This window comes from Aythya fuligula, chromosome 5, assembly GCF_009819795.1.
Source record: "Aythya fuligula isolate bAytFul2 chromosome 5, bAytFul2.pri, whole genome shotgun sequence".
Taxonomy (NCBI): Eukaryota; Metazoa; Chordata; class Aves; order Anseriformes; family Anatidae; genus Aythya; species Aythya fuligula.
This window is the reverse complement of record NC_045563.1, coordinates 44,046,408-44,054,821: the sequence shown is the minus strand read 5'-3', so window position 1 is coordinate 44,054,821 and position 8,414 is coordinate 44,046,408. Positions and strand designations below refer to the sequence as shown.

At 43.5% G+C, this 8,414-nt stretch overlaps 1 protein-coding gene across 7 annotated transcripts in view; it reads left to right on the top strand.

Annotated features, from left to right (window-relative positions):
• The first annotated feature begins 543 nt into the window (after positions 1-543).
• Positions 544-8,414, top strand: part of HEATR5A (HEAT repeat containing 5A) — a 62,693-nt gene continuing 54,822 nt past the window's right edge. For 5 of the 7 annotated variants that reach the window (XM_032189304.1, XM_032189303.1, XM_032189301.1 and 2 more), the window contains exon 1: positions 544-602. The gene's annotated coding sequence lies outside the window, so the exon portion shown is untranslated. The other 2 variants (XM_032189300.1, XM_032189299.1) reach the window with 2 other exon arrangements.

Genomic DNA, 8,414 nt, shown 5'->3' with positions numbered 1-8,414 from the left:
GTCTCACCTCCTCAGTAAGATGCAGAATGACTCGGTGACGGGATCTGCTCTTGATCTGGGTTCAAATGTATATTGGTGAAACCCGAGTGTAATTGTGACTTTCGCATGTGTTAGGCCTGATAAATGATCAAGTCTATAAACTGCATGTCATTACTGTGCTGGTGTAGTGTGAAGGGGCCCCAGCCCTCGCCATGAAGCCAGCATCAGCAGCGCGACAGATGCTGACCAGAACCAGCTGTAAATCTCAATAGGACCAACAGATCCCCACAGCTCTGTGAGGCAGCTATCCTCAATCAATAAACACGGCAATAAAATCGCCATTGCCTGTTCAGGGGTGAGGACGGTGCTATCTTTATCCCCTCCACATCGCCTCGGTCGGGGTCCGACCGCTTTACCTCAGGGACCCGGGCTCCTCCCGCCCTCTCGGCCGGGCCCCGGAGCTCGATGGCTCCGGCCCCGATTGCGCCGCCCTGCGAGGCGGCGGCGACGGCGCCTCCCTCCCGCCGGCCCCGGCCGCCCCCCTCCGCCCTCCCTCGGCGGGCGGAGCCGAGCCGAGCCCCGCGGGCAGCCCGCGGGAGGCAGGCGGCGGGCCCTGCGCCCAGGTACCGGCAGCGGGGCCGCGGGGCGAGCCTTCACCGCCGGGGGCTGCGGGAGGGAGAAGCGGGGCGGTGGCGGGGCGGGCCGGGCACAAACGCCGAGGGGGCGGCGGGGGCTGGGGCTGGCCGAGGCCTGCCGGTGGGAAGCTCCCCTGCAGCCTGCCGCCGGTGGGAGGCCGCCCCCGGCTGCGAGGGAGGAAGAGGAGGAGGAGGAGGAGGAGGAAGGCTGTCAGCCTCTGGGGTCTGGGCTGGGGGGGCCGCCGCGTCGCTGCAGCTCCGGCCGGGGTTGTGAGGAGGGGCCGAGGAGGTGAGGCTGCGGGTGCGCGGGGCGGCCCTGAGGGGCTGGGCGCTGCCCCGCGGAGAGCTGCAGGGCTCGAGGGGCTGCCTCGCTCTGCTAAAAATAAGTTTAATCGAGAGCGGGTTGGGAGTAGGGCAGCGGGGTTGGAAGCTGGGCGGAATGCGGTTGCTGGCGTTTTGGGGTCTTTGGCTGTCCAGGTGGGACAACCAGCGTGTCTGCACAGCATAGCCGGCAGATAAACGCGTGTGGAGAAGTGAAACCTGTACAGGTGCACGAGTGTGGCAGTGAGGAACGAGGGAAAGAGAAACCGGCACCTTACCTTTATTTAAAGCATTGGTAAGGCTTACTGACAGAGCTGCGTGGGGAATGAGAGAGGAGGGGGCAAAAAGATGAGTTCAGCTCGGTGCTTCTAGACACGAGCTTTGATGTTTTTAGGAGTTCTAAGTCACTGTTTGTAATGTGTATTTATATAATTATATATAAGTTTGGGTTAATATTTATGAGGTTCAATGCTTGTAGCTGTCACTGTAAATTCCATCGAGCTTTTATTTTAATCTTACGTGCCAGCGATATTGTTTCCATCCTCAGTAGTAGTCGGGCTGCCTCGTGTGTGTTGGTGTCGTGCTGCATGGTGTGATTTGGGGGGGCAGAGAGTATTCTGAACTCAGGTGTGAAATAACAGTTGAGATGCGGATGACAGTATTTCTGCTTGTGTACTGAAGGAAGCTTTTTGCTTTTTTTCTTTCCTTTTCCTGATGGTTTGACACAATGAAGGGAGGGGGGGAGGAGGGCAGTTTAATGTTACAATGAGTCTAGTGAGAAACTGAAAACTGTCCTTGATTCTTGAACACAGGGTTGGTGATATTGCCAGTATAATACCGGAGTTATTGATTGGCTTTGTATCCCAGACTGTAAAAAACTTCATTGGTCAATGCAGGATATCATCTCTTATAAAATGAGGAACTTCCTGATGAAGCAGCAGGTTAGAAACACCTTCATACAATGATACTTTTCAGGCATGTTTGTGCTATTTAGTTCTTACCATTGCAGTTCTGGCTGTTCTTAAGGAAGCAGGACTTTAAAAAGGACATGAACTGTGTCAACGCTGCAAACTGAAAAAGCACAAAATCTCTATGCAGTTACACTTTTTTCTGAGCTGATTTGGGAGTTTTCCTTGAGGAGCAGTCATTTAAAGTATCTGGGGAATGAGCTATCGCAGTGCTGCCTGTCCGTGACTTGTGCCCTGATGGCAGCCCCTGCTCTGTCCAACACGGCTCCTGCAGAGCCTGCACCTGTGAGGGCTTCTGCTGCTCAATTTGTATGTCAGTGTATCTCCGTGCAGTGAAGGGCTAGTCATGGCACTAAATAACCTAGTACTGTGATGGCCATAATGATCTTCAGAAAAAATAATTATACTTTTCCAGGGTTTCAGGACATGTTTAGCAAAAATTTCCCGTGGTTTAATTTAGTGCCAAGCTAGACTGGATTCAGCATTAACCTGAGTGGAAAACTGGTAGCTAAAATCAACCTTTACCTACTGTAAGTCAATATAAAGGCTTAACAAAGAATTTAATATTACAAAACTTCCCTCAATGTGAGAGAAAAACATGTCAGTATATTCAGGTTGATGTATTTTAGCTGTATTCGATAAACAACATCATCTACAACATTGTCAAGAATAAAGCCATGTTCAGACGTACTGAAGTTATTTATAGGATTTGCGTCACTGTTTATGCTTTTCTGGTTTTTATGCACTTGTCTTGCTGTCGCACCGGTTTTCTAACCTGTCACTAAAGAAAACCAACACATTGTATGCGTTGTTATACTGACTGAAGTTAGTTACTGCTTTTTGGAGGTTAAGCAGTTTTGGGTGAAAATAAATCTTTTGAACTCACTCTGTCAGAGTCAACTTTGCCAGATATGATACAGGGTTTTATTTCAAACTATTAGAAGCATTTATTAATTATTTAGATGCAGTTTGCAAGGTTGCATGAAAAGTAAGTAATGTTAATGTCCTTGTAGTGGAGCAAGTTTAGCTTTTGACTTAAACTTTCAGCAATGATCCCAACTAGTGTGGGTGTAGGTGTGGGTGCTGGGGAAAGAGTGGGTCACAGAGCCTGCTGCAGAGCTCAGGAAATGGCAGGTTTCCATTTCTCAATAAGTGAACGGAGCTCTCCTATCTTGTTTCCTGGACTGGTTCTTGTCAGGTGGAGATAGAGATTGAAGTGATTATAATAAACATGGAAGCAAATGCTAAGTACATTTTAACATGGTGAATGAGTGTTTGCCTTGTCTTCAAAATGTCTTGAATACTTTGCATTGCTAAAAGGGTGATTGTATTTCCAGGCACATTTTCCAGGGTATTTTTTTTTTCCACTCATTGTATCAAGCTTTGTCCTCAAAACTTCACAGAAATTATTCAGCATTCCCAGAAGACATTGTCTTGTCCTTTCTTTCACACTTCAGCAAATGCATATTGTGTTGTGATTCTTATCGATGTCACTGGTATGTATGAGGGTTGTGGGTGGTCACATTCCTTGTGTGAATATTTTTTGAAACAGCAAGCCCAAAACAAGGATTCTGATAAATTTCAGTTATTTTTTTACTGCATGTAAGCTTTACTGCTTATTGAGGTAGTGGGTGAGGCCTCTGAAATTTGGAAATCAAGAGCATTTGATAAGAATTTTGCTAGAGAGCCAGTAGTTTGGATCTGTGCCTATGGGAGTAAACAAGTACTTTGTGTGAGCATCTTCGTTCACAAAACATCAAAACACAGCCTTTTTCTTTTGCAACATGGTTGAAAGTAGTTAAGAATCACCAAAGGTGCCGTTTGGGCTGTGTGGTATATGTTCTTTAGCACAGTATCAAATGTGCTGTGAAAACAGGAAAATCTGCATGGAATGTGCAATGTAGGAAGATGCACTTGAATTACGACTTTAAGTACCTATGTAAATGCTGCCAAATATTCACTGATAGGATAGATACATAGTTTTCCTGGGGCAAATCGCTTCTTCCAGAACAGTTACCCGGTGAGCCTGAAAGAGAGACATCTTGTTTCAGCATCTCTGATGTCGGCATCATGTTTCTAAGCTGAATAATTGCTTACAACATGACTGGCAGTTGTTCCAGTCTGAAATTTTCAGCAGTAATTAGAGGAAAAAACGGATGGTTGTGTAATGATCTGCTATATCGTTTTGCTGTTTGCCCAACTCATTGGTAAGATTCTTCATTGTTTTATTATTATTATTATTGCTATTTTGGATAATCATGTGATGCAAGGACATACATATTTTTATTTTAGAAGGAAGAAAACTTGATTTGTGAGTGGAATTGAATCCCTTCATAACACTGAGTGTGCGTTATGAGTACTCAGCTGTGAGATTTAATTTCTGGCACGCATCTTTCATGTGGTAGTGCACTTAAAATCTGATGATAATATTTACAGTTCTGCTTGATTTAAAAATCCTAAAATCTTGGGCCTCCTTTGTGGCCTAGTATTCTTTTTCTGTGTGCTCTGGGGTGTGCTTTTGAAATGTCTTTTAGCCTTTTCTTGTGAACTGCTGTTGAACGTCTCTGTTAGTCATAACTTCTGTATGCTTGGCTTCGCAGTTCGTACTGCTGACCAATATAACAGGGCATTCTAAAATATCCTTGCAGAATACCTTTGCAAAATATCTTTGTCTGACATTGCAAAATATTTTGCAACGAGTGCAAGAATCCTGCTTTCTCATGGCAGGATATTAATTTTGAATGAAAAGCTATCAAGTCTGATGCCATCCACACTGATGAGACTGATGACTGCTTAATTCAAGCATGTGTGTGTGCTACAAACTAGGCTCTTGTTTCATAACTACTTTGTAGTTCTCCTGTTACAGGTATAATCGGTTGGGAGTACCAGTGCTTTTGGGGCTGAAATGCCCTCAGCTTGTTTCTGTGTTTTCTTTGAAGTTATATGAAAGCAAGCAGTGAGAGGGTGCCTGAAATTCTTAACTTTTCTTCTGTTGAGTGAGAGGACAAGAATGATTAGCCCTGCTGAACATAAAATGTGTATGGAGAGGTGAATGTGTGCTGGGGCACAGCAGGCACCTGCCATCTCTTCACGGTGGAGTGAAAACTGTAGGGCTTGTGGGCCTGGAGAAAGGCACAAAATGATGCTGAGGATGATGCTACGCAAAGGAGATTGGGTACTAACAGATCTATCTTGATACTTTAGCTTTTCTTTCTGAAGATTTGTGAGGCAGCTTCTGGGTGTTTGTCAGTAATAGTCTGTAAGTCAGTAAGTAAACTACGACAGCTCTCTCTTTCAAGTAATCATAAATATCTTTATGTAGCAGTTGGATATTCCCACTTGGGTAGTATTTTCAGCATTTAAAGCCTAACATGATATGGGCTGGGATTTTAGTTTCTGGCCCCGAAAGGATTGGGTTTATTCTTATCAAGCTATTACAATTCTATCACTGTTGGTTGTTTTGGTTAGACGATTTCTGTGTGGTGTGACTCCTAGCTAAGTTAGAGCTGAAAATAACTGCATCGCTCGTTCCCTGGGCAATCAGACCACCTTTGGAGTTACTGTGAGGTTGGTCCTGCACTCTTTGCCTTCATCACACCTCAGTGCCTGCTTATTGGCATAAAAAGTCCACTGTAACTACTGGACTTTCTCTTTGGGCCATTTTTCATTCATTAATAGCTGAATTTGGCTGGTGCATCAAGGTGGGTTTTGGCCCAGGCAGCAAAAAGAAACATCCTCTGAGGTTCGCTTGTCGGAAATAAACCTGGGGGAGTTGGGTAGAAGTTGTGTTTGTTTTGAAGACAGCCTAAACAGCTGTGTGCAAGTACTCCCGATAAGCTTAAGCATCGATTGTCTTGTCATACGGTCAGCTCGGCTGCACGGGTAACGATCATCCCATTAAACTTTTAAAACAGTGCTGCAGGAGTAAAATTGATCTGAACTGTTAATGACCATAACTAAATGTGTCAGGCTGGAAGACTCTGTTAAATACATTGGTTTGCTTGTTAGACAGATGATAGTACAGTTCCCCTTCGAAGGGGGGCAAAAAACCCCAAACCATGAAGTCAGTTAAAATACCACTTGCATCGCAGTGAGGACAACTTGAAGCTCATGAGTGTGCTTCATCTGTTTTTCCAGTAGTGTGATGAATATGACACTGATAGCATAGTTGGCCCAGTGGCAGCTGGTTCTGAAAATACTGGTAATTATTACTGGTTATTTTTTACTCTTGCTCATACCGTTACTCACTTGTTACTATTAGTCATTGCTGATGATAAGTAGCGGTGCGCATTTCTTAGTAGGATTGCGTCCTTCTTCTCTGCAAGACGAGTGTTAGAGACAAAAGTGAATGCATGGGTTCATGATCTTGGTTTTGTATTGGATGTAGTGCAGAATTATTATAATACCTGTGAAACAGAAAAATTTAAATTAGTAAGATGAGTTACACAGTACTTAGTTTTCTTCACTACATAATATGGGACACTAGGTCCCTATCCAAGTATTGTGCACGGATAGGTCAGGTTAGTCTGATTTCTGGTAGAGGAGAACTTGTTCTTGGCGAAGAGAGACAAGCATCTTTAACAATTTTAGGACAAATGTAAGAAATTTTAAGAAAAATTTGAACATACATGCTCAATCTGTGTGGTAGGTTCCATTACTGTTGCTGGTCTTCCTTGAAATGATGGTTTATAATTAAAAATTTATTTTTTGGGGGGAGAGGTTGGTTAGGAGTCTGTTTTATTCCAGACTCTTTTTTGTTTGTTTGTTTGTTTTTACACAGAAACAAAATATACTATGGGTTGGAAGGAAGGGGAAAAGTTCATTACGTTGTCATTACTGTTCATAATTTTTCATTTGCAGTTCATTCGTCTTAGACTTGCATGTGGAAGGAGTACTGTTGTCTGTGGACTGCTTCCCTCAGCCTTTAAAACATGAGGTCAGCTGTCTCAGAACAAGCTTGATACACATAATAAATCAAGTTTGAATTTCAGCTCGGTGTCTTTGTTATAACTTTGTAATGGGTGGTGACCTGTTGGCTCTCATATTTTAAAGCCAGTTGCTAAAGGGAGCTGTTCAGATGGGTCTTACACTTGTTTGGTCATCTTTTTTTTTTCCTCCTTTTTTGAGGACTGAAAGTCCCTTTTTTCTCTTTGATGTAGTTCATTAGGATCTTTTGAAACTCGGTTGCTTTACCCTTTAATGCTTGATTTGCCCTATATTCCTTTAAATTTACAGGAAACATTCCATGTAGAGCATCTTCAAAGCTCTTGCAAGCTGTCTTCTGTCAGTCTTAAACAAAATCCTGCTTGCCAAATTGCTAGTTAGCAAATGAAAAAAAATAAATCAGTACTGAGTAGGAGCAACTTCTGCTTTGTCCAGTCCATCTTTGTGACAGTTTTGTAGCATAGTTAATGCATGAAATAAAATGAACCTAGTTCATGGCGGGGGAAATTGGGATGTTTATTTGATTTGCTCTTGTAGCACTGGTGGGAAAGTGAATCTTACTACTTTTTTTTTTTTTTTTTTTTTTAATCTAAATAAAAAAAGTATTGCATATCATACCAGCTGGGAAATGGAGATCCATGTTTTTGTTTTATCATCCATTTAGGTCTCTTTTAATTTTTGTTGATGGCATGGCATTTTATTCAATGAAACTTCACATTTATTTTTTCCAGATTTCTGTTTCAGATTGAGAAAGATCAAAATCATAACGTCAGGGGGAAAGAAGAATGCCAAGGGACTATCAAATAACTCAGCATTTTAAAACAGGTTTCGTGTGACTGTGGCTGCATCTTCACATTCATAAATTGTATTTGCCTCAGTTCACTGGTGTGTGAGGATGTTCAAGGAAGGAGCGCCAGCCCTGGCTGGTGCAGCACTCAGTCGTTCCTCGTTGTGGCCTGGCCCACCCCACGGCTTCACCTTTTTTCTAGTCAGAGCAGAGTTGCACCCGTGTTGGGTGTACGCATTGAGGTGTGAGGTTTCCTTCTGCACTTAGGTATCGCCTAGTAACATCTTGTGTGCATAACAAGGTTATATTTAGTGTGAATTAATCCCAGCTTTTCTCCACATTCTGTGCTTATTTTCTGTTTTGCATAGTCCCATAAGAACCATGCTTTCTGCACTGTCCTCCAGAGTGATTGCAAAACCGCTGTTTTGTGGGAGAAATGTGATTGCCTACCTTCTCACCTGTGTTCTCAGAAGGCTGTATGGCTGTTTCCTTTTGGTGGTGGTGTTGCTATTCCTTTTGAGGCTGGTGTGCAGGCTTACCATTCTCTAATGGGTGTTTCAGTAGGTTTAAGATGGGCTTTTTTGAAGGGAGTGGGGAGTACACAGTTTTGTGCCTAGCTTTGTGGAAGCCAAGTTTGCTTGTTGGCCACAATGGGAGAAGTCAGGTCTGTGATCATCTGCTGCACTGGCAGAGCTCAGCTTCTGCAAAACCAAGTCTTGCATAATGAACAATCAGCCTCTGTAATTCAGAAGTGATAACAGTCTTTCCTTTGAGAAATGA